The 24157-nt window shown below is 38.6% G+C and overlaps 1 long non-coding RNA gene across 2 annotated transcripts in view; it reads right to left on the bottom strand.

Annotated features, from left to right (window-relative positions):
- LOC121486916 overlaps positions 1-16192 on the bottom strand; it is a 70440-nt gene extending 54248 nt beyond the window's left edge. Inside the window, exon 1 of one of the 2 annotated variants that reach the window (XR_005986770.1) lies at positions 16143-16192. This is a non-coding gene — a long non-coding RNA (uncharacterized LOC121486916). The remainder of the gene's footprint in view (positions 1-16142) is intronic. The other variant, XR_005986771.1, reaches the window with a different exon arrangement.
- Positions 16193-24157: the final 7965 nt, after the last annotated feature.

The following is a 24157-nucleotide window of genomic DNA, read 5'->3' as shown; positions in this document are numbered from 1 at the left end:
AAATATAAATTTGGTGTTTGGGCATAGGCATGGTCACTGCTGAGAATTTCCTAGATGGTGAAGGAGAAGGAAGAGAAAGGAGGAGGATGAGGAGGAAGGTGAGGAGGGAGTTGAGGAGAAAGAGAAGAAATTTTATATTTATTGTGCTCTTTTTAGGCGTCAGGAACTATGCTAAAAATGTGACATTTATTGTTCTGTGATGTTCTCTACAAGGCATCTATGTGATGATATCCAGTTTACAGATGAGGAGGCAAAGCTTAGACAGCTGCAGAAACCTACTTAAGGTGAGACACTAATAATTATGGAACAGAGACTCAAACACAAGTAGTCTGTTTTCAAAACCTGTTCTCTTAAACATTCATCTTGTCAATATTGAAAGTTCAAAAATTAAGCAAAAATATAGATTGATATAACAAACACTGAAAACAAACATGCATTAATTCATTGTTTTTGAAAAATCTTAGACCACTCTTTTTTTTTTTTAAGATTTTATGTATTTATTTGGGAGATAGAGAATGAGTAGGAGGTGGAGAGCAGAGAGAGAGAGAGAGAATGAAAGAGAGAGAGAGAGTGAGAAGTAGACTCTTCACTGAGCAGGAACCCCGATGTGGGGTTCCATCCCAGGACTTGGAGATCATGACCTGAGCCAAAGGCAAGTACTTGACCGACTGAGCCACCAAGGTGCCCCCCTTAGACCACTTTTGGTTCAAACATGTTTGTGTGTGTCCCCTTTTCTTTCTTCTCCCCTTCTGGGTCTCCATTTGCATGTATGTTAGACCATCTCTATTACACCACAATTCCTAATATTTTGTTCATTTTCTAAAATCCCTTTTGTCTGTCTTCCTTGGTTTAAATAATTTCTATTAACTTATTCTTTCACATCCAGTTGCATCCTAACTGCAAGTGAATGTCTCCTCAGAAAGTTTCCTAACACCACACTCATCAGCAGGCACTACCAAGTCTCTTAGATGGAACTTGAAATTAATCCATTTACCATTGAGGACATCTGGGTGGCTCAGTGGTTGAGCATCTGCCTTTGGCTCAGGTAGTGATCCGGGGGTCCTGGGACTGAGTCCCTCATCAGGCTCCCCACAAGGAGCCTGCTTCTCCCTCTGGTATGTCTTTGTGTCTCTCTGAGTGCCTCTCATGAATAAATAAATAAAATCTTTAAATAAAATCCATTTGCTATCTCAGACACTTGTCTTATAATTGTGACTACAACTCAGAATATTTCTTAGGAACTGGCGTCAATAGGTACTAAAAACTTCTCAAATTATGTGATATCAGAGATACCTGATTTTTATTTGCATATGCCCAATCTCATTGAAAAAATATAAGATATTAATATAGTAGTAATAAAAGCTCCCATTTATCAAAATTACAGATCAGGCACTATATAAGTTTCTTTACATATTTTAAAATTTATATAATCTTTATAATAATCTTGTTTTAGTATCATTACAGCCACTTTTTTACAGATGAGAAATTTTTTAATAGATTTCAACTAACTTTCTTAAGGCCACCCAGACCTCAGATATTAACTGCAGTCTATTTTAACCATCATGATGTTCTAGCTTCTAAAAATTTAGGAGACATGGTGATGATTTTCCAGATCATTTCTTCAGGGCTTACACACTCATCCTCCAGCTGCTAGAGCAATCAGCTACTGATCACTCATAATTGCCTCTTTCTCTGGGTACTGTCTTGCCCAGGGTTCTTCGCCTCGGGGAGTGGCCAAGGACCAATGACTACCTCCTTGCCTTAATCCACTCCATCTCTGAAGGGCTACTCAGCTCCACAGCTCCTCATAAGATTGACTGAGGCCTCAGCTCAACCACATTCCTAGTTAATTTTTCCTTCTGCTGAGTCTTGATTTTTTTCTCTGACTTGTAAGTATATCTCCTAAGAACACCCCTCCCAAAACCCCAAAAAAGCATCTGTTATGGACTGAATGTTTGTGTTTTTCCAAAATTCATATATTGAAGGCTTAACCCCCAATGTGATGGTATCTGGAGATTGGGTCTTTGGGAGGTAATTAGATCTAGATGCAGTCATGAAGGAGGAAGCCTCATGCTGGGATTAGTGCCTTTATAAGGTGAGACACCAGAAAGGGTGCTCTCTTTCTCTCTCTCTCTTTCCTTCTCTTTCCCCATGAAAGGACATAGTGGGAAGGCAGCCATCTGCAAGCCAGGAAGAAAGCTCTCACCAGAACCCGATTGTGCTGTCACCCTAATCTCAAATCTCCAGCCTCCAGAACTGTGAGAAAATAAATTTCTGTTGTTTAAGCCACCGAGTCTATGGTATTTCGGTATGGCAGCCCGGGATGACTAATATAGGTCTGTTTTCAGACAGCACTATCTAGGATATACCCACTTGATATCATAAATCTTGCTCTTCTAAGTAGAATAAACTATTAAAAATAGTAGAAAAAGTAATTATACCTTATATGTCATAAAATATCAATTTAAAGTAACAAAGAAGTCTTTCTTAGCCATTTTATAATAACATGGGTTAACTTCCTTGTCCCATACCCTGTCCTCTTGCTCTTTTTTTTAAAAAAAAAATTACCCTTTTATTAAAAAAAACTTATGATGTAATATTTTGCATGTACAAAATAAACTACATAACATGTATTTAAATTGTAAAGCAAAATAATAATATAAATAACTATTGGGATGCCTGGGTTGCTCAGTGGTTGAACATCTGAGCCTTTGGCTCAGAATGTGATCCTGTGGTCCTGGGATCGAGTTCCACATCGGGATCCCTGCATGGAGCCTGCTTCTCCCTCTGCCTGTGTCTCTGCCTCTCTCTCTTTGTCTCTCGTGAATAAATAAATAAAATCTTTTTAAAAATAATAAAGTAAAATAAACAGCTGTTAATCTGTTATCCACCCTCAGGATTTTGATATTACCAATATCATTGAAGATACTTTTTTTTCCTTCCTGATCCTATTGCCTTGTCTCTTTCTTGTCTAGATAGAGTTAGCTACTATCTTGAGGCTTGGGTTTACTTGTAGTCTTTCTATGGTTTCACACACACACACAAAATTTTTTGTTTCTGAAGTTCATAAAAGTGACGTATCACACTGTACTAATTGCTATCACCATGGCCTCACTAGAATGTAGGCTCTGTGAGAACAAGGACATTCATCTGTTTTGTTCACTGATATATCACAAGTGGACACAACAGGGTCTGGCACATGGTAGGAATTCAACAAGTATTTGTTAGCTGAACAAAGGAAAATCTGACTCTTCTGAATCATTTCTATTCTTCTCTTCCTATCTGAAGTTTGACAGTTAAGTTTAGTTGTTTAACTGATTGGGTGCTGATTGTCAGATGCTCTTTTTAGTAGCTTACTATCCTTCCTAATATAGATGTTTCAGTGGCCTGTGTGCAAAATAAGTTGTTGTAAATAAACCTACTTCAATTAGTGTGACTTTTCTTCCTGCTTATCTCTGCTGTTTCATTATAATTAGCCCAAGCCAGAAATAATTCTTCAGTACAATGAATTTTGCCATAGTCACTGAAGTTTCCAGGATAAGACAACAATGTGGATTTCCTCCCTTCTGCTGCTAAATCTCAGATTCTCTTATGAAAGAAGACTTATTTAACCCAACAGCTCAGTGGTTCAGAGATGTGACCAAATTTTAGAATTATTAGGGTCTTGTAATACATATATACTATTTTCTGATGTGCCATCATTGGCATACTTTATGCATCTTTTATGAAATTTATACTGCATAATTTCCTAGAGTCACATTTTTGCTTACACAGAGAGATCTTCAGAGATTTTTTGGTTAATATGTATTTTCTTTATTTGTTTATTATATATTTATCTTTTCTTCTTTTTACTGGCATGAAGCTTTGCTGGAAGTCCTGTGTGATAAAACCTTCCACATATGGAATGTTACCAACATTTGCTAAGGCATTTAACTTTAAAGACATTTGGATACCATGCAAAGTTGTTTCATGAGAGAATTGTGCAGTGTAAGAGGAAAGCTGTTTTGTGATTAGAGCAGGGATTATTTTTGTTTTTGTTTCTGCTTTTTACTGAAATAAGGAGAAGAATCTCTGGTGTCTTATAGTGTTGTCATGGACTTCTATTCATTGGCAAGGTATTCTGGTACACTGGGCTTCACAAAGCTGGAAATTCCCTGAAGAATCTCCAGGAAAGCTGAATGCTATCTAAAGGAGAAAAAAACAAAAAACAAAAAACAAATTGAAACCAGGGAGCATAATATGAGGGAAAAGAACCTAGCAAAGTAGAACTTTAGAACATTTTCTAAAGGTTCACATGAGTTTGAAAGATATAACAATATTAGCTCTTGGACATAAATATACATATTGTTTGTTCTCACTGTTGCTTTTTCTTAGTCTGTAATCAATGAGCAAGTGTCTCTTGAATACTCATATTTGCTTAGCACTGCTTGAGACGTGGTGGGTATTCTAAAGAATAGTCAATATAAGCCCTGCCCATCAAGAGCCTACAACTGAGTGGGAGGAATTAAACCAATACACTTAAGCCACAAGGCAAAGCAAGATGCTACTTAATTACTATGAGTGCTAAATTATGAGGTACAGATTATTAGTACTGTCGATTTAGATGGGAAGAGACACGTGGGAGCACGGGGCAGGCTCTCAGTGCTCCAGTAATAGTCTAGTTCCCATCCCAGTGGTGGTCACCTGGGTGTTCTCTTTACAATCATTTATTAAACTGTACATATAAGTTTTATTTACTTTTGCTCATAATTCACAATAAAAATGATAAAGGAGAGAAGGAGAAGGAGATGAATAGAGCCTGGGGTCACTGGGACAAAAATCTGTGGAAGAATAGGACTTCGGGTGTGCTTTAGAACTGGCCCACAGGAGAGAGCAGATCATACAAATGCAAGTGCAGCATGGTCGTGGGGGGGGGTGGGGGTGCATGTAGGTTGCAGAGAGGGAGGGAACCTACCAGAGAGGATCTGGAGTCTGGGGCGAGGGTGGTTGGGAGATGCAGTGACTAAAATAAAGCTGTGCAGTGGGAGAGTCGGGGGTTAGAAGGCTACAGGAGAGAACTTGGAGATGGAGGCAGAGGAGGTTAGCCTCTGTGCAGTAGACCTCTAAACGTTGTGGAGTTTAAATGAGGTGACTGATGAAGAAAGAATTTAAGAAACATTTAGTATGGGTGCGGCCTGGTTTTTGGATTAAAATGGGATAGAAGCTGGGGTAAGGAAGGGAAGCGGAAGTTGAATCACTCCCAAGATGAGGGCCACCTGTCAGTCTCGCTGGAGAGGTGGAAGGAGATGTGGGAAACACTGCAGGGGAGGAACGTGCCCCCTGGGCAGCTGACAGGATGAGGGGACACGCAGGATAACTTAACATCCTATCTTACAAGGCCAGGGAAATGACGGTGCCAGTGGTAGTTGGTGGAAGTAGCTGGTTAAAAGAGAAGGAAATTTTAGGCTTTCTAACATAGAATTTGCAGTGAGAATGACAGCTAGGCAGTAGCAATCTGGAGACAGATCAAAAGCATGTAGAGAGATTTTTGTAAGCATTTTCTAGTTTAAGATAACACAACAACCAGAGAGGAATCCACAGCTTGCGTTATATAACCTATCACAAAGCACCTGAGCAATGCTTCTCTCACATCGTGAGACAAGGCTAAAATTCAAAGTAATTTCCCCTCCTTGAATACGATAGTTGTGCACCAATATTTCTGTCCTTTTCCATTTCTGATATTTCTTTAAATAGTTCAAAAGCAAGACCTGTATATTCTATCGGAGGAAAAAAGCAGATTTTCCAGCTGATGGTGATTTCTATCAAAGAGGAGCTGTCTTTATCACCTTTTGAGTCTTTTTGATAATGTGTCTTTTGAACAAATTTGGAGAATTAAACTATAGAATTGCAAATCTACAAAACTCCAAAGGGCAGATAGAATCAGAGGCAGATTTTGATTCAATAAAAAAAAAAAAGCACTTTCTAAAAATGTGAACTACCCATAAATGGAAAAAGCTAATTATATTCCCTCTTCTGGAAATATTTTAGCAAAAGCCTGACTCTCTGTAGAGATTCTATATATAGGATTTTTACTTTGAGTCGATGATTGGGCTAAAAGACCTCTACAACACTTTTTATACTTATTCCCTTCCCCTCGCATACTGAGGGTAGGTGAGAAAAGGTTTAAATAATACCAGTGAATTTGTTCATTTAATCATCTAACCATTTTCTGGACTCTTCCCATGAGCCAGGCACTGGGCTAGGCCCTAGGGATGCAACAGTGAAACAGACACTGATCAGGGCTTCAGTGTATACTCTAATAAGGGATATGGCAAATAGAACGCCACCATAGAAGTAGTACTTAGAACTCTGGGAGTACAACGTTCCCTCTTGATGGGTTAAAGAAGACTTTAGGAGTAAACAACATATAATCAGAAACATCAGATGTTACACTTTAATCAGATTGTGGAAGACAGAAGAGGCTTAAATTACTTCCCTGAGGGTACTTGGCCAGTATGCACGATCTGAACACAAAAATTTTGTAGGTAAGTCTATTGTCAGAAAACAAAGCCTCGTAGAAGATCTTTTAATACAACAATGTAAACTGCAGTCTCAGACATGTGTTTTGGGCTTGCAGAAAACCTAAATCCAATGGAGACTGAAATATTTAAAAATTTAGATAAAATCCTTATGCAGTGGGATCATATTGTGGAGTATTAATTGTTTTCCCTCATATTACCTTTACTCTGCATCTCCTCTATCCAGGCTGCTAGACTGGAGTGTTCCACTGCCCCCAAAAAGAAGAGCGAGGAAGAAGGCAAGGGGAAGGAGTTGCAGCATAACCAGAAAATAAAGACATCAAATTCTTGGCAGGCTATCTAGCAGGGGCGGTTGTATAAATGGAGGAAGACAGTTGCAGCCTAAGATGGTCCTACTGAGGGGATTTTTGCAATAGAAACTATGTTGTTACAGGAAAATAAAATTATTTTCTTAAATTCTCAGATTTGTGATCTGAAAACTTCACACTCAGTACTCAATATGTAGGAGGAATTTGATGGTTAATGCCCCCAAATAATAATTTAAATGAAAATTACAGCTACCAATAAATTACAGGTTTATTTTGAGGGAAGAAGTGATGTTTTGCAAAGTTCTGTATTTCATTTGGGCCTTGCAGACTCCTTAAAAGAGGATGGAGGAGTCAAAACTATTCCAAAACTCAAAGTTGTTTTTGCAAAATGAAAATTTGAAATGCTTGTGAAAAAGATGGGTCAAAGTCAATTAAGAATTTTATCTTCCTCCTTTAGAGAAATAAATGAATGCAGAAAAATACAAAATGAGGGAAATCAGTTCGTGGAGGGAAGGAATTTAGATTTAGATTTTAGATTTTGATCACCCACTATGTGCCAGGCTTCATAACAGGAACACAACATGTAATCACCCTAACCCTCTCAACAACCCTGTAAAATAAATTATCCTCTTGTTGCAGATGAACAAAAAAAGACTGAGATTCAGTGGCAGAGCCAAGATTTAAATTCATGCTTATCTGATTATGGAGCCAAGGTACAGAGCCATCTTCATTTCTTGTAAATGAAGATGAAAGATCCAAAGAATAATACACATCCTGAGATCAAAGTTGCCACATTATCAATGCCAAAAAGTCATTCACAATATGATAATACTAAGAGAAGCTATCAGAAAGAACCATGAAGCAAAGGACATAAGAGATAGGGGAGAAAAGAGAGAAAGCAAGCTGGTATTTATTGATGTCTACTATGGGTCAGGAACTGAACTAGAGTCATAATATTCATCTAACCCTCACAGCAGGCAGGATCTCATTGACCAGCCATTCTGTGCAGATCATTCTGGAGTAATAGTTTTAGGAAATATGTATATGCAAAGTATGAAGAAGGAAGTGCTTGGCTTTAGCATATCTATTCTGAATGATAAGAGCTAAGACTAATTGAATGCATATTATGTGTTAGGTACTATTTTCAATACTTCTATGTATGAATTCATTTAATGCTCATAAAAATCCCATGAGGGGATATAATTATTATAGGCCTCTATATAATGCCTCTCAATGCACAGTTAATGACCAAGAACCTGGGGCTCAGAAGTTTGCATCATTTGCTCAAATCACATAGCTAGGAAGTAATGGAGCCAGGCTATCACCTCAAGCAACTGGTTTCAGAGTCCAAGGTGCATTACTGATGCCCACAATCCCTCTTGGTCATTCATCCAAGAACAGTGTGACTACTGTATCCATTTGTCTGCATTATGCTCTCTGAGGCACAGAGAAAAGCACAAGATGTATTCTCTGCCCCAGCTTATACATTAAACTATCTGGTTTAGTCTACATTTGAAATGTGTGTGTGTGTGTGTGTGTGTGTGTGTGTGTGTGTGTGTGTGTGTAATTATTCTGATCCCCTCCCCAAATTCCATTTTTGTGATTATCTAAGGCCATCTGAATGGTGTTCATGAAATAAGACCAGTGTAGGTCCCAGCACAAGACTTGTGTACATATTTTCTAATCTATTTAACATGAGTTTTGAAGATTCACTGGGAACTGAGGATAATCCAGGTGACTAAAAACAGTAGTATAGCTTCCTAAAAAAAAGAAAGAAAACATCTTTGGTAACTGCTTTTCTTCTATGGATGATATAGTATTTGGGATATGTCATTTAAAACAACAAATATAAGCAGCTAACTGAGAAAGGAAACAAACAACATAAGAAAGTACATCTTTTATTTCATGTTCTTAAAGATTGATTTATTGATTTGAAAGAGATATAGGGGGGCAATGGAAGAGGGAGAACAAACTCCCCACAGAGCAGGGAGCCCAGCTCCATACAGGACTTGATCCCAGGACCCCAGGATCATGACCTGAGCTAAAGGCAGATGGCTAACTGACTGAGCCACCCAGGTGACCCAGAGTGTAAATCTTTTAAAGCCCTGCTCTAATGATGGTCTCATGGCTTCAATATTTTCCACAAGGGAGAAAGAGAAATTCTTTTCTGTTAGTGAGTAGAGAAGACATAAACTAATGGCTTGAGCAGAAAAAAAAATGAAGCTACTGGACAGTTTCTAAAGAAGTTAAGAGAAATATAGCTAACCTTAGCTCCAATAAGGAATAGTTTGGTAAACAGTGTTGAGGGCCCAGCAAACTAAAAAAAAATAATAAAATTACAGAGGAGACAATTGTATGATTGGGAAATTTTTTTCCTTTACAATTTAGCTGTCTGGATAGAATAGCAGCAAAAGTATTTTTTAGGGTTTCCAGCGTCGGGGCTTTCTCAGGTAGGGTGGATCCCTGGCAAAGAGGCAGAAGAGTTGCATAAGCTATTAGCATAATACTATTTACACAATTAACAATAAAATCCAGGCTGAGTATGAAAGGTCAAGAGGTAATAGAATACAATAGGGGTAGTCTTAAAGACCTGGAAGTTTCTGTGAAATCAAACACAAATTCTCTTCCCTTTCATCCTTTCCGCAGTTGAAACATTCCCTTTTACACAAAAAAAACCACCAATGCTTCTTGATACCAACCAAATGCCTACCACAAATTACTATAATTTGTAAAGAATGCTAATTGAGCTTATCAAAATGAGAATTTATTTACATCAAATTCAATGAAAACTTTGGTGTATCAATAGAGTGTCCAGTGAAATTGAAGAAGTCGTCTGGATAAGGTCCCCAAACAAAAATACCTGAGAAAAGCAAAACTCTGTGTACGAAAAGAAGCAGAGAATTTCTTTAACTATCAAGATAAATGTCTCAGTGAGCTACTTCTTTTTCCAGATCTAGCAGAAAAAGGCTAATCTTTAAAGTCAGATATTTTGGCAACAGTGACTGTGGGCCAGTTTCTTTAATTCTCCAAGCAGTAGTAATCTTCTAAGAGTGTACAATTCAGTTTGTAGAGCACTTTACCCAATGCCTGTCCTATGTTAGGTTCAACAAATATTTTACTAAATTCCTACATTAAGCTAGCAAAAGAAACTTGATTATAGACTAGTGATTTTTAAAAACACAGGTCATGTTACACAATTAATTTCTTTTTAAACTTTAAAATTATAAATTGCAAAATAAAAGAATGGAGTAGATGTTGATTACCAAACTTAGTAATAAAATAATGCCTCTCAGGACACCTGGCTGGCTCAGCGGTTGAGCATCTACCTTTGGCTCAAGTCGTGATCCCAGGGTCTGGGCCTTCATCACACTCTCTGCAAGGAGCCTTCTTCTCCCTCTGCCTATGTCTCTGCCTCTCTCTGTGTGTCTCTTGTGAATGAATGAATGAATGAATGAATGAATGAATGTAAAAAATCTTAAAAAAAAATAATGCCTCTCAAAAGGTTTTCTTGTAAAGTTTGCAGGAATTTGAATAAAAAAGCTCACAATAAAAGAAAATAAAGCTGTATCCAATGGCAGGCTTATGATATAAAATATGATGTTTTGGGCAGCCCGGGTGGCTCAGCGGTTTAGCGCTGCCTTTGGCCGAGGACCTGATCCTGGAGACCCCGGATCTAGTCCCACTTCGGGCTCCCTGCATGGAGCCTGCTTCTCCCTCTGCCTGTGTCTCTGCCTCTCTCTCTCTCTCTCTGTGTCTCTCATGAATAAATAAATAAAATCTTTTAAAAAAAGAAATATGATGTTTTAAGGACAAAATTTAGATATGAAAAATCTAATTTGCTTTAATTTTTAACTGCTTCATTTTGCCAGGTCATAAAGAAACATTTAGCCAGAGCCAGGCAAACCACGGGTTTAAATTCAAACCATTCATTTTCCCCCCAAAATATTCCTTGGGATTATTTCAAATTTCCAAGAAAGAGTTTATAGGATATACCTACCTTAATAAATTCTTCTGATGAATTACAGTCTAGAATTTTTCTAAGGTTATATCAGCCTTGCATCCTTGAGATAATCTAACTCGAACATGATGTATCATGATCATTTTTTACATTGTACATTGCCAGTTTTCGTTTGCTGATTTTGCATAGAATTCTTAAATCTACATTCATAAGTTAAATTGACCTGTAATTTTCCTTTCTCATACAATTCTTGTCTGGTTGTTATCAAGGTTATATTGAACTCACAGTACAGTAGGGAATGGAATGTTCCTTCTTTTTTTATTTTCTCAAAGAGTTTGCAAAAGATAGAATAATCCTTGCCTTGAAAATTTGGTATGATATTCCAGTAAAATAATCTGAGATTGATGTTTTCTTGAGGGAGATACACAATTACTTTGTTAGTGTTTGTGTTTTTAATAGTCATTGAACTATTTCTTAAGGTTCACATATTTTTCTAAATTTTCAAACTTATTAGTATAAATCAACTGAAGTATCATTTTCTTATCTTTTAAAAATTTTCTTGGATATGAAGTTGTCTTCTTTTTCCATTGTTAACATTATTTATTTGTGCCAACTTCTGTTTCCTTTATCAACCTTTCTAGAGGTTTGTCTATTTTAAGTCTTTTCAACGATCCAACTTTTGACTTCGCAGATCCTATTCATTATATCTTGTGTTTTCTAAACCACTAATTCTTTTCCTGACTTTATTCTTTCTTAAAATGTTTTTCTTCTGTTCCTCTTCTAACTTTTTAGGCTTTATTTGTTATTTCTTAATGTGAACATTTAAAAGCTATATTTTTTTTTCTCTAAAAAATACTTCTATTGGTCTTTTATGTTTTGATGTGGAATATTTTTATTATTTATAGTTATAAATACTTATAATACACATCTTAATTTCTCCTTTCCAAGTATATATATATAAGAATTTTCTTTTTGCTGGTCATTTATTGTTGACTTTTAATTTAGTTAAGTTATATCTAGTAAACATATTTTGAAAACAGTTTGAAATTTGTCAACCTTTGCTTCAAGGCCTAGATGGTAGTTCATTTTTGTAAATGATCATTGATAGATATCTAAGCAGGTATATCCAGCAAATCAATAGTTACAAAGTTACCTTACCTTCTAGTGAAGGAAGACAAGAGCTAGACAAAGAGGTAAAATATAGGGTATATTAGATAAGAGAGTCCTTTGCAGAAATGTGAAGCAAAATAAGGGAACAGCAGGATGAGGATGGCCTCACTGGTAAGGAATCATGTGAGCAGAGCCCCGAGCACCTGGGGGATGTCAGCCATGCTCATATCTAAGGGAAGAAGAGCCTTCCTGGGAGGAGGATATAGCAGTCTGCTTGGTGGGTTCAAAGAACAGCGCAGGTCCCAGATCCCGTGTGGCTGAAGCAGGGTTACTGAGGCAGAGAGTGGTAGAGTATGAGGTCAGGGAATGAGGGCAGGACCAGATCATTTAGGGACTTCTAGGACACCTGAAGGATTGTATGTTTTTTCTTTTTTGTTCCATTCTACCCCTCAGGTAGAGCTCTCTGAACTCTGTCACACTTGATATTCTTGTCTTTTTCCATCCCTTAAGAACAGTGGACATTTCTTATCCTCTTTTATATCCTGAGCATCTAATACAGTGCTAGACAGAAGGGGCCTAATGTTTGTGGAATGCTAAATGATTGCTCAAAGACTTTGCTAGGGAAGAAGAGCGAAATACATAGGGGCTTAACCTACTGCATGTAAAAGAGAGATGCTAACTCACCCAGTGTCCAGTGGAGTGTGTCTGTCCTAGTCAACATATTTTATAATGACTGAGAAACAGAAAATATGTGGTGAAAATATACAGTTACTCATTACAAGGCTCAGAGAAAAAAAATAAATGGCTCTAAAATGCTGAGATTTACTGGTATTTCATGAGTCTATTTTAAAGATTTATTTATTTATATTAGAGAGAGAGAGAGAAATCCCAAGTGAGTGGGGGAAAGGGCAGAGGGAGAACATCTTCAGGCATACTCCCTACTTAGTGCAAAGTCCTACATGGGGCTTGATCTCACGACCCTGAGATCATGATCTGAGTCAAAAATCAAGAGTCAGATGCTTACCTGACTGAGCCACCCAGGTGCCTCAGTCTTTCATATGTATTTAAACAAAGGTATCAAGAAAGTTAGAAGTTATTTTTTAAAAATAGCTTTTTAATAATAGGGCAGCATTAGGGTGATTCATGGCAAGTGGTAGTTAAATATTACTGAAACAGATCCGGAACAAACCCCAATTTCCACATGATATATGGTTATATGCAATGCTATATGGATATTTATCAGATCTAGCAATTGTCCAGTGCTTGTTCCCTTCTAACTAGTATCCTTGCAAAAAAGAAGGAGGGAGGAGGAGGAGGAGGAGGAGGAGGAGGAGGAGGAAGAGGAGAAGGAGAAGGAGAAGAGGAGGAGAGGAGGAGGAAGAGGAGGAGAAGGAGAAGGAGAAGGAGGAGGAGGAGGAGAAGGAGAAGGAGGAGGAGAAGGAGAAGGAGAGGAAGAAGAAAGAGAAGGAGAAGAAGGAGAAGAGGGGAGGGGAAAGAAAATCGACAGGCCCTAAATTTTTTTTAATTGTTGGAGAGAGGGGAGTCCAGAGTATGGCTGACAGCTATTTTAAATGAAGGACACTCAATGGAGCGTTTTGCTGCGGTGGTTCTGACGAGAAGGATCTGTCATATTTGCATTTAATCCGTGATTCGGTCCTGTTGTGAGCCACACTGCTGCCAGAATGGTAGTGAGCTGAATGTACAGTCAGTCAAATTACAAAGAAAAATCTGCATTCTCTCCAGATAATGTCTTGCGGTCTCCAATAACCTCTTTCTCAACCCTCGCATCGCCATTGCAACCAGAGCGAGGGGGTGGGTGGGGGAGAAGTAGGTTTCCTTGTTAGAAGTCATTTTGTCCCTTTTCAGAACTCCAGACTGTCCCACTGGGGGTTGGAGGCTGAGGGCAAATCACAAGCTGTACATTGTCCCCCTTGCAGTACCTTGGTCCCTTTCCACATGTCCTCCCTAACCCACCTGGATACACAGGTAAAACTGGGTTTGGGCACCTGGGTGGCTCAGTCGGTTAAGTGTCTGACTTTGGCTCAGGTCGTCGTCATGGGATCAAGTCCTGCATCAGGCTTCTTGCTCAGCGAGGAGCCTGCTCCTCCCACTGCTCCCTGTTCGGGCTCTCTCTTGCTATCTCTGCTTCTCTCTCAAATAAATAAAAGAAAATCTTTTTTTTTTTTTTTTAATGGGTTTAAGTAAGCCTCAAGGAGAATCTTGAAAGAGCAAAATTACAATGGAGCAAATTATACCAATCAATTATATGCATTTTAATGAACCTCAGGTGATTTTTTTTCCCCCAGCATTACCTCCATTTACTCCCACGACTCCTCTGGGAATTACTGGCATCTTTGGCCTTCTGCAAAGAGTAGGGAAATTACAGAGCCCTACGCAGGGCCGTGTTTTTCATTAACCAGAATCTGAGTAGGATAGGAAACGCTAGTTAAGAATATGAGCTTTGGAGTCAACTGACCCAGAGTTGAATGTTGTCCCTTTACTGTGTGAAGAAATTTCTTAATCTGAGCTCCTAGCTTCGTTATCAGTTAATTAAGGATAATAATGCCTATTTTGTAGGGTTGTTTGAGAGTATTAAGATACATATAAAGAATGTTCTGTAGAAGGTGATGTATGCTATATTGTAAATGGTCAAGAAATGGGAGATGTTAATATTGTTGTTACTATGACATTTTATTCACTCAATTAGAGGTTACTAATTTTTAATCCAGAAGTTGTACTGATTGTACTCTAAATTTGTGACTGCAAATCTCAAATGGTTTAAAACACTATCTGGCCATTCCAACTCATTTCCAACTCATAATTAATGCTAAATTCACTACCCCCTTCCAAGTTAGCTATTTCATAACATCCTTTCTTCTCAAATCTCTAGTCTCTCTCTCTCTCTCTCTCTCTCTCTCTCTCTCTCACACACACACACACACACACACACACACACACACACACACTCACACCCAGCTGGTACTCATACTCAGACCTTAGATCATAGAGACAACAGGGCAATTGATGAGGACTGCTCTCCTTCCCACTACGAAATCCACTCACTTGCACATCCCTGTTCATGGACTTTGCCTTCCTTCCTTTTTCAGTAGAAGAAATGTCCCTGCTCCTCAGGCTCCCCATCCCCTGAGCTTGGCGCACATCCTCTCTAGTCTTCCCAAGGACCTCACTCTTGTCTTGTATGTTGGCTATGTCTCCTCTCACAGGATTCCAATCCTGCTGTGACCCATGGCTCTGGCAGGCCCTCCGTCCCTCTCTAGTGACATTATCCCCCTGAATGATTTCCCCCAGCCCCATACCTTTAAATATCACCTGTTCTTTAATGACTCATCACAGTACATATTACCAATATCCACGTTATTGCTCAGGTCCCAAACCCAGGAGCCCACATCTAATCTGTCCACAAGCCCTGTCCAGCTCACTGGCAATCTCCAAATGCATCTTAAGGCTAGCTACCTTTTCACAACCTCCATTGCTACCATATGATCAAACCACCATCATTTCTCTCTTGATCAGGGTTTCTCAACCTTGGCACTGGTGACACTTTGATCAGATAATTCTTTGTCATGGGGGGCTGTTCTTTGTCATGAGGGGCTGTGCACGGTAGGTCTTTTAATAGCATCTCTGACCTCTAGCCACTACATGCCCCACTCCATAGTTGTAACAACCAAAAATCTCTTCCAACTGTGACAAGTGTCCCCTGGGGAAGCCAGGGGTGCAAAAACACTCTCGATTGAGAACCACTGGTCTAGATCATTGCCAGCAATCTCTTCACTGGTCTCCTCGCTTCACCATTGCCCTTCTAAAATCTGCACCCCAGATTGATCTTATTAAGGACATAAATCATAACATCTCCAGCCCCAGCTTAAACATTTCAGTGGCGTCCTTTGCTCTTAGAGCACAGTTCAAGATTCTGACATTCTTTCCTTCTACTTCATCATCTGTCACTGCCTTACACTCACTCTGGCATTCTTGCTGTCTCAGACTTGCCAGGCTTCTTCCCATTTCAGGGCCTGTGCTTCCAATATTTCCCGCTGTTTGAAATTCTTCTCTTCCCACAGATCATGCAAAGTTACATTTCATCATTCAAGCAGTACCTCAAATGTCTCGTCCAGCTTTCCCTGAACCCCCAGCCAAAGAAGTCCCCTAAAGCTGCTCTCCATCAATTACTCTATCTTCTTTTTCAGTACTAAGACTCTATTTTTATTTTTTTGTTTGGTTTTTACTTACTTATTGTCTGCCTGCTAAAATGCCAACTCCACGAGAGGAGAGGATTTGTGTGGTCTCATTCACCACTGTATCCTTTTCAACAAATTATTATAAAGTCCAGAATAAGATTTTGGAAATTATTAACTCACAATTGTTGGCTGACTAATTGGCTGAGTATGTGATCTTCCTACCGGTTTTGGAGCTGCAGCTAGAAACGTGAATAATGAGACGTGGCTTCTGCCCTCAAGGAGCTTGGTCCAGGCTTCAGAGAAGGGAAAATGTAATAACAATACAAAATGGTAAGCACTCTAATGGAGAAGCCTGGGGGCTGTAACAGTATTGAGGGCAGAGGCCCCTAACTCAGACCTGGGGCAGCCAGAGACTTCCTAGTGAGCGTGGCATGAATGAGTGAGTCAAGAGGGGTAAACTGGAGTTAGCTGAGTGAGTAGGTGTTAGGGGCTGAATTGTGTCCCCTCCCCAATTCATGTGGTAAAGCCCTACCCCCCAGTACCTCAGAATGTGACTCATTTTGGAGATAGGGCCTTTGAAGAGGTGATTAAGTTAAAATGAGGCCTTTAGGGTGGCCTGAATCCACTCTGACTAGTGTTATAAGGAAGAAGTTTAGACACACGGAGAGACCATGTGAGGGATGCACAGAGGAGGCGGACATCTGCAAGCTGAGGAGAGAAGCCTCAGAAGAAGCAACCCTGTTGACACCTTGAATCTCAGACTTCTAGCTTCTGGAACTGTGAGAAAATAAGTTTCTGTTGTTGAAGCCACCCAGTGTATGGTAGTTTGTTAAGGCAGCCTGAGCAGACTAGCACAGTGGGGTAGGAGAGGGAAGTGTGCTGAAGGAATGAAAGGCAGCTGAGTGTAGAGTGCTAAGCTGGGCGGTGGCAAGAGAAGAAGCTGGAGAGATAAGCAAGGCTCATGAAGCCTATAGAGGAGTTTCAGCACTGTGGTGAAGGGTCTCAAGAACGTTGCAAAACTGCAGGCAGGACGCTAAGGTGATCAGATTTGCCTGTGAGAGAAAGAACTTCAGTGGCACCAGCATGAATAGGTTTCAGGAAGGCAATCGCAGAGACCCTGAAGGAAACAAAGAGGCCTACAGCTTTGGAGTCAAACAGACCAATGCTTTGATCCTGACTCTGCTATTTAAAAGCCCAATGAGGGGATCCCTGTGTGTCTCAGCAGTTTAGCACCTGCCTTTGGCCCAGGGCGCAGTCCTGGAGTCCTGGGATTGAGTCCCGAGTTGGGCTCCCAGCATGGAGCCTGCTGCTCCCTCTGCCTGTGTCTCTGCCTCTCTCTCTCTCTCTCTCTCTCTCATAAATAAATTTTTAAAAATCTTAAAAAAAAAAAAAAAAGCCCAATGACCTTGGTCTAGTTCTTGCCCTCCTTAGCTTCTACTTCCCCATTTGTTATTTTAGGCATAATAATTTTTACCCCATGGGGTGATTTGAGGATTAAATAAAACAGCGTATGTAAAACAATCGGCATAGTACCTGACACATGGTAAGCAATGATTGGTAGCTATTAAAATGTCTAAGGCAGTTATAGTAGACCTGGGAAAAAAATGGACAAGTTTGAGAGATCTTAAGATAGATAAGATAATCTGGAAATTTTGGCAATTAATTTTATGTCTGGGAGTAAGGGAAAAGATGAAATCGCAAAGAGTTTCCAGATTTTTGACTGGGGAGGCTTTGTATTTCCATGTCAATTCACCCAAATAGGGAACATAGGGAGATGAAGCAGGGAGGAAATGAGGATGAATTTAATTTTGGATACATAGTGTTCAAGGGATCCCTGGTACATTTAAGAAGAGTTGTGTCATAGATAGTTGGATATAGGATCTTAGGTTCAGGAAAGAGGTGTGGCCTAAAGACGTAGACTAGATCAATGAGACTATCCAGACTAAGTATGCAGAGTGAGAAGAGGAGCAGAAGGTAGGTAGAACCCAGGACATAGCCCAGGCAGGAGAGGAGATAGGGTTGGAGGTTGGAAATAAAGCCAGGAAAATGAGAAAAACAGAGGTAAGCCAAAAGAGAAAAGAAGTTTGAAAAGACAGCAGTCAACAGTACAAAAGCCAAAGAGAAATCAAGCGAGGTAAGGATCAAGACATACCCCAAGGAGTGGGTAATGTCTAGACATCAGGCAGGACTTGGGAAAGGATGGTTTCATGGAGCAACAGGGGTACAACCCTACTGTAATGGGGCAGAGTAAATGGGAGCTGAAAAAGTGAATACTGTGAACTTCATGAAGGAAAAGAGAGAAGACTACCTGTCAAAGGAAAACCTTTTTACTCCTTCAGACTTCATAACTGAAATTTCTGCCATTTTAACTTCCTTTGACCCAGGGGTTCCTAGCCTTGGGTCCATAGACTGCTTCAGGTGGTTTATGAATAGAATTTAAGAGGTCTCTGTATTTAGATAGGAGGAAAAAGTACAACTCTGATTTCGCTAGCTTGAAATTTAGCATTTTCATCAGTTATGAATGTAGGCAAAAACTACAAAAGATTAGCACTACCTGTGACTGTCAAAAACATATTTTCATATCATATTACAGGTGTCACAGATTTCTCAAAATATCACTTACACTCATCACTTTTATGAAATTATGGTAGTTATCAAATCTACTGCTAGATCTCATTAACAAACCATTTAAACATATTTTGAAAACTGTATTTATGGTTATCAAATCTATACACCAAGATGCAAAGGTCTTTTACTCCATTATGTTTAATGGTTTAAATGTTTACATTTAAATGTAATTAGTTTTCTTTGTAATCTTACGTATTTTACTTTGTTTTTTATAAACATGATTCTGAGAAGGTGTCCTTAGGCTTCCCTAGATGTTAAAAGGGTCTTTGGCACAAAAAGGTTAAGACTTCCTGCTAGTCCATTATGTAGTTATGTACTGACTCCGTCATCACCAACTTTTGGTTTCTATGTGGTGCTGCTCTTATTTTGTTTGATATGTTACAATTGTCCCAAATGTTCCCCCAGGCAAGATAGCAATGTGTCTCTCTGCATTTTTCTGTAGATCTGACCACCTGCCAGTCTTTTGTCTTTTCACCTGGTCATCAAAAACCTCTTGTTTTGGAGAAAGCAAAATTAGCTCCGGCGGCCAGGGTGGCTCAGCAGTTTAGCACTGCCTTTAGCCCAGGGCCTGATCCTGAAGACCTGGGATCGAGTCCCACATTGGGCTCCCTGCATGGAGGCTGCTTCTTCCTCTGCCTGTGTCTCTGCCTCTCTATGTGTGTGTCTCTCATTAATAAATAAAACCTTTTTAAAAAAATTGGTTCAAGTATGTGTTCACTTGTTCACTTGCCATTGACAAACATTACTGAGCACAAGGTACTATGCTACCACTTGAGGGTGCAGCAGGTACCTCCAAGAGGTATTTATAGGAATTTATAGGAATTTATAGTTTGGGGAGTGGTCAAAAAAGAGGAGAGGCAGATTGAGGTACAAAGAGTTACTAGACAATGTGGAAGTTGCTTCATTAGGATATATAGAGGTTTATGGTACATGAGTTGCCAGGGGAAGACTTCATGCAGGAGGTGACATTGAAAGTAAAGAAAATGCCATTAAAGGGCTGAATTTGCTGAGACTGGATAAGTAATGTTCATGAGCCATTAACTCAGTTTTCTAAAATCTTGGACCATTAACCATAATGGAGTAAAAGACCTTTGCATCTTGGTGTATAGATTTGATAACCATATTTGATTGGCGCTGAGAACAAAAATTGAGGAAAGAAGTGAATATTTAGGATATTTTCTTCCCTCTATGCATTTGTACAGAGAAATAATATTCATAATCACCACAGATGAAAATATTAGGGAAACATTAACTTGAAAAGCATTTTGATATGAAGAATTGTCAGTTTTTCCTAGATGAGTGCATGACACCTGCTGGCCAAATTATATAATTTTTCTCTCCAAAGGAATGGTGAGTAATAAAGCTAATTAATTTTAATTAACTCTGTTTCTCTACCAAAGGAATTACAATTACATATTAGACTCAGGCTTTCCTTTAATGATCAGCAAGGGGGAGGTTTTTCTGAATGGTAAATGTGGTTCTTGTTTTGTTTTTCTAGCTTAAAAAGATCAAGAAGTTCAAAGAATTTAAATATTTAATGCAATTCTTTAACAGTGAGTTAACTAAGATTTGGAGAGAAGTCAGGCCTCACTCAAGGTCACATGCTAGTGGATTGGCCATTTGATACTAGAGCCCTTGTTTCTGTTCTTCATTCCAGAATAGGCAAGATATTCCAGGGCAAGGGTTTAGGTTAACTTCTCTTCTATCTCTCGTTATTGGACTCCGTTTTTCATAAGTTTTACTGCCAATGACATTACTAATATTTTGTATGAGTCTTTTATTTCTTCTTCTTGGCTAATTGCTGTGGTTAGGACTTCCTAATACTATGTTGAATAAAAGTGAGGAGAGTGGGCATCCTTTTCTTATTCCTGATCTTGGAGAAAAAGCTTTAAATCTTTTAAATAAATAAATAAATAAATAAATAAATAAATAAATAAATAAACCCTTCACCAATGAGTATGATGTTACCTGTGGCCTTGTCATTTATGTCCTTTTTCATGCTGAGGTACATTCCCTATATATGCACTTTGTTGAGAGTTTTTATCATAAATGGATGTTCAATTTTGTCAAATGTTTACTTTTTTTGAAAAAAAAAAAAAAAGCCTGGTTTATTGAGGCAAACTTTACGTGAAATAAAACTCACCAATTTTAAGGGTATGATTTAATGAATTTTGATATATTTAGTCACATCACCACCACCACCACACACAAGATCTAGAATGTTCCTATCAGGCCCCAAATTTCCTTCATGCCATTTGTACAGTCAAATCCCCCCTCCTACCCCCAGGCCTCAGTAACCACTGGTCAATTTTTTTCTACGGTTTTGCCTTTTCCAGAATGTCATATACATGGAATCTTTTGTGTCTGTCTTCTTTTACTTGGTTTAACTGATTTGAGATTCAGTCTTGTTGCTGCATGTATCAGAAGTCTGTTCCTTTTTATTGCTGAAAAGCATTCTAATGTATGGATAAACAAAATTATGTTTATTCTTTCACTAGTTGTTGGAAATTTAAATTGTTTTTTGCCTTTGATGGTTATGAATAAAGTTTCAGTACACATTTGTCTACAGGCCTTTGTGTGGATATAAATTTTCATCTCTCTTGGGCAAATACCCAGGCATGGGATTGTTAGCTTACATGGTAAGTGCATATTTAACTTTATAAGAAACTGGCTTTGGCTTTTGTAAAGGAAGCTTACACATATTTCTTTATTCTATCCCTATTTTAGACTAATTGTAATTGTGTCCCATATCATTGTTGTAGAACCCTTTTGTGCAAAATATAGCTTTAACTCCAATTATGACGAGAAAGCAACAATGAAAGGCTATTTCATGAGCCTCTTTAATACAAGCTCATGAAACAGCATTTTTAGCAGTGTATTTAGAGCCTGTATTAAAGAGGAGCCTGTATTAAAGAGGCTTGTGAAATAGTATTTTTAGAGATAAGAGTATTGCTTTAAGAGAAGAGTAAAACCTTGGAATTAGCTGCAGTCTGTCACTTTGATTTGCTGTGCAACCTTTATTTATTAGGCAAATTACCTACCCTCCCTGAATGTCAGTTACTGAACCCTCAAATGTGGGTGAGGCAGGTGTCTACACTGTAGGATTGTCACAAAAACTACATGGGATAATGGAAGTGAGTGCTCCTCACATGATAGGTGCTGCTGTTACTGCCATTAGATTAACAACTTTTGCTAAAAGCTCAAGTCTACATTCTACAAAACAAATGGTATCACACTCTAGATATTTTAGGATTCATTAGGAATTAATGTGTTTCTTCAGGGGTTGTAAATATGTCACACAGAGACAAATGAGTCTCGTTTGGCTCTAGCGTCTATGATGTGTGAGTTTAAAAACTACTGTTCTTACGCTTTACCACAGATTAGCATTTTGTACTAAATTACAATCATGTTTTTTATAGGTCACTGAGAAATGCTATTGTCACATAAATTATGATGAGAATACCAATTTGTTACAACTTATGTAATATGATTTACCTAGGCCAGGGCCCACTTAGCTTAGTAACTTCTGAGGGTCAGATAGTATTCTAGAGCTCCACTGAAGAAGATACTCTCAATCAAACACATTGACTGTAGGTTTCTAACTTTGCTATTTTAAGACACTTTTCATTTAGTATACTGGCAGGTATTTGAGTTGCTAAAAATGTTAATTAGGTTGCACTGACATCTGCTGGTCACACAGTAAATTCCATAAAAATAGTGTTTCATAAATGTCAATAGAATCTAATCATTTCATTTAGTCTTTATTTTTTTATTTGATTTTTTAAAAGATTTTATTTATTTATTCATGAGACAGATAGAGACAAGTAGAGACATAGGCAAAGGAGATCCCTGAACTCCAGGATCCAGATCCCTGGACCCCAGGATCATGCCCTGAGCCCAAGGTAGACGCTCAACCACTGAGCCACTCAGGTGCCCCTTATTTGATTTTTTAAAGGTTGAGTTTTCAAAACTTGTATCTGCATTTGGGTTTATCAAATTGGGGCCTGTACCCGATCATATCTGATTCAGAGTTCCATTTGATTCAAGTGGCTTGTTACCCTGTTGCATAACTCTGGGATCTTCATAAAGGCCAGGGCAAAAGAAGCTTGGTGGAGAAGTAACGTACCTTTTCAATAAATAGCAATCTCTTCCAGTCAGTGTTTACCACTGCCTGATGGCATAGTCTTCTTTGTCTTCATCATTGTCACATCACAGTCATTATGTCTTCTGGTTCAAAAACAATATGACAGTAGTGATGTGTATTAATTGAATTCATATTAAATTCATATGCACTTTGAGTAAAGGACTTCTGGGGAGATAGGCTGAGGGTGTAGGGAAGATAGTAAGGTCCAACAGACCTAGATTCTAAGGAATTATTTTTTTCTTGTTAGGAAGTATAACCTGGTTCCTTTATTTATATTTAAGATTGATTTATTTGAGAGAGAGAGAGAGAGAGAGAGAGAGAGCACATGAAACTGGGCAGGAGCAGAGGGATCTCAAGCAGACTTCCCACTTAGCATCAAGCTAATGTGAGGCTTGATCGCACAACCCTGAGACCATGACCTGAGTGGAAACCAAGAGTCAGATGCTCAAATGACTGAGCAACCCAGGTGCTCCTAACCTGGTTCTTTTAAAACCTACCAATTCGACAGTGATGTTGCATCAACAAATTTTACAGCAGGAGAGAAATTTACGGATCATTTAGTTCATTCCTCTCTTTTGTAGATGTGAAAACTAAGACCCAGATAAATTTACATAACCTAAATCATTACTTAAGCTTATATGAGAAAAATGTTTCCTAATTCTCCCACTGCAGTATTCTTTCCTATATAAATTGTCTTCACTAGCTGTTTATTACTTAAACCAAAAATACTTGAACACTCAAATATGATCATTTGAGAATTTATATTTAGCTTACATTAACTCAATCATCCTGACTTTCTCTAACTAGAGATGTGTTATTAAAATATACACTGTATTATGTAATATTGCTCAGTAGTGATTCAGAAATAGGTGTCTATCCATAGGTCCTCCCCAGAACCTGAAGATCCATTTCTTCAGATGTGAAAATAAAGATATGCAGATCAGGGTGGGTTGGGGGGAAGGCAGGAATAAATCCTAATCAGGGCCAGAAAAATTTCTGGCTCTTTGATCAGATTTGGGGTAACAATTATGTACCAGATGTCTTATCAGTAATATATGCACATTTCCTGCCCCCCTAGTTTTCTGTTCCAATAGGCACTGTTATATGGGATAAAACTTGAAAATGCAACTTGCATTGTGATAAAGTATGCACTCTATAGATAAATTACCAATCAAATAAACTATAATATAATGTCAAGCACATTTTTCCTCAACTTCAGCACTACTGACATTTTGGGATGCTTAATTCTTTGTGTTGTGGGGCTGCTGCATCAAGTCAGTAGCATGCCCCATTTT

This window comes from Vulpes lagopus, chromosome 3 (genome assembly GCF_018345385.1).
Source record: "Vulpes lagopus strain Blue_001 chromosome 3, ASM1834538v1, whole genome shotgun sequence".
Classification (NCBI taxonomy): Eukaryota; Metazoa; Chordata; class Mammalia; order Carnivora; family Canidae; genus Vulpes; species Vulpes lagopus.
This window is presented reverse-complemented; position numbering and strand designations above follow the sequence as displayed.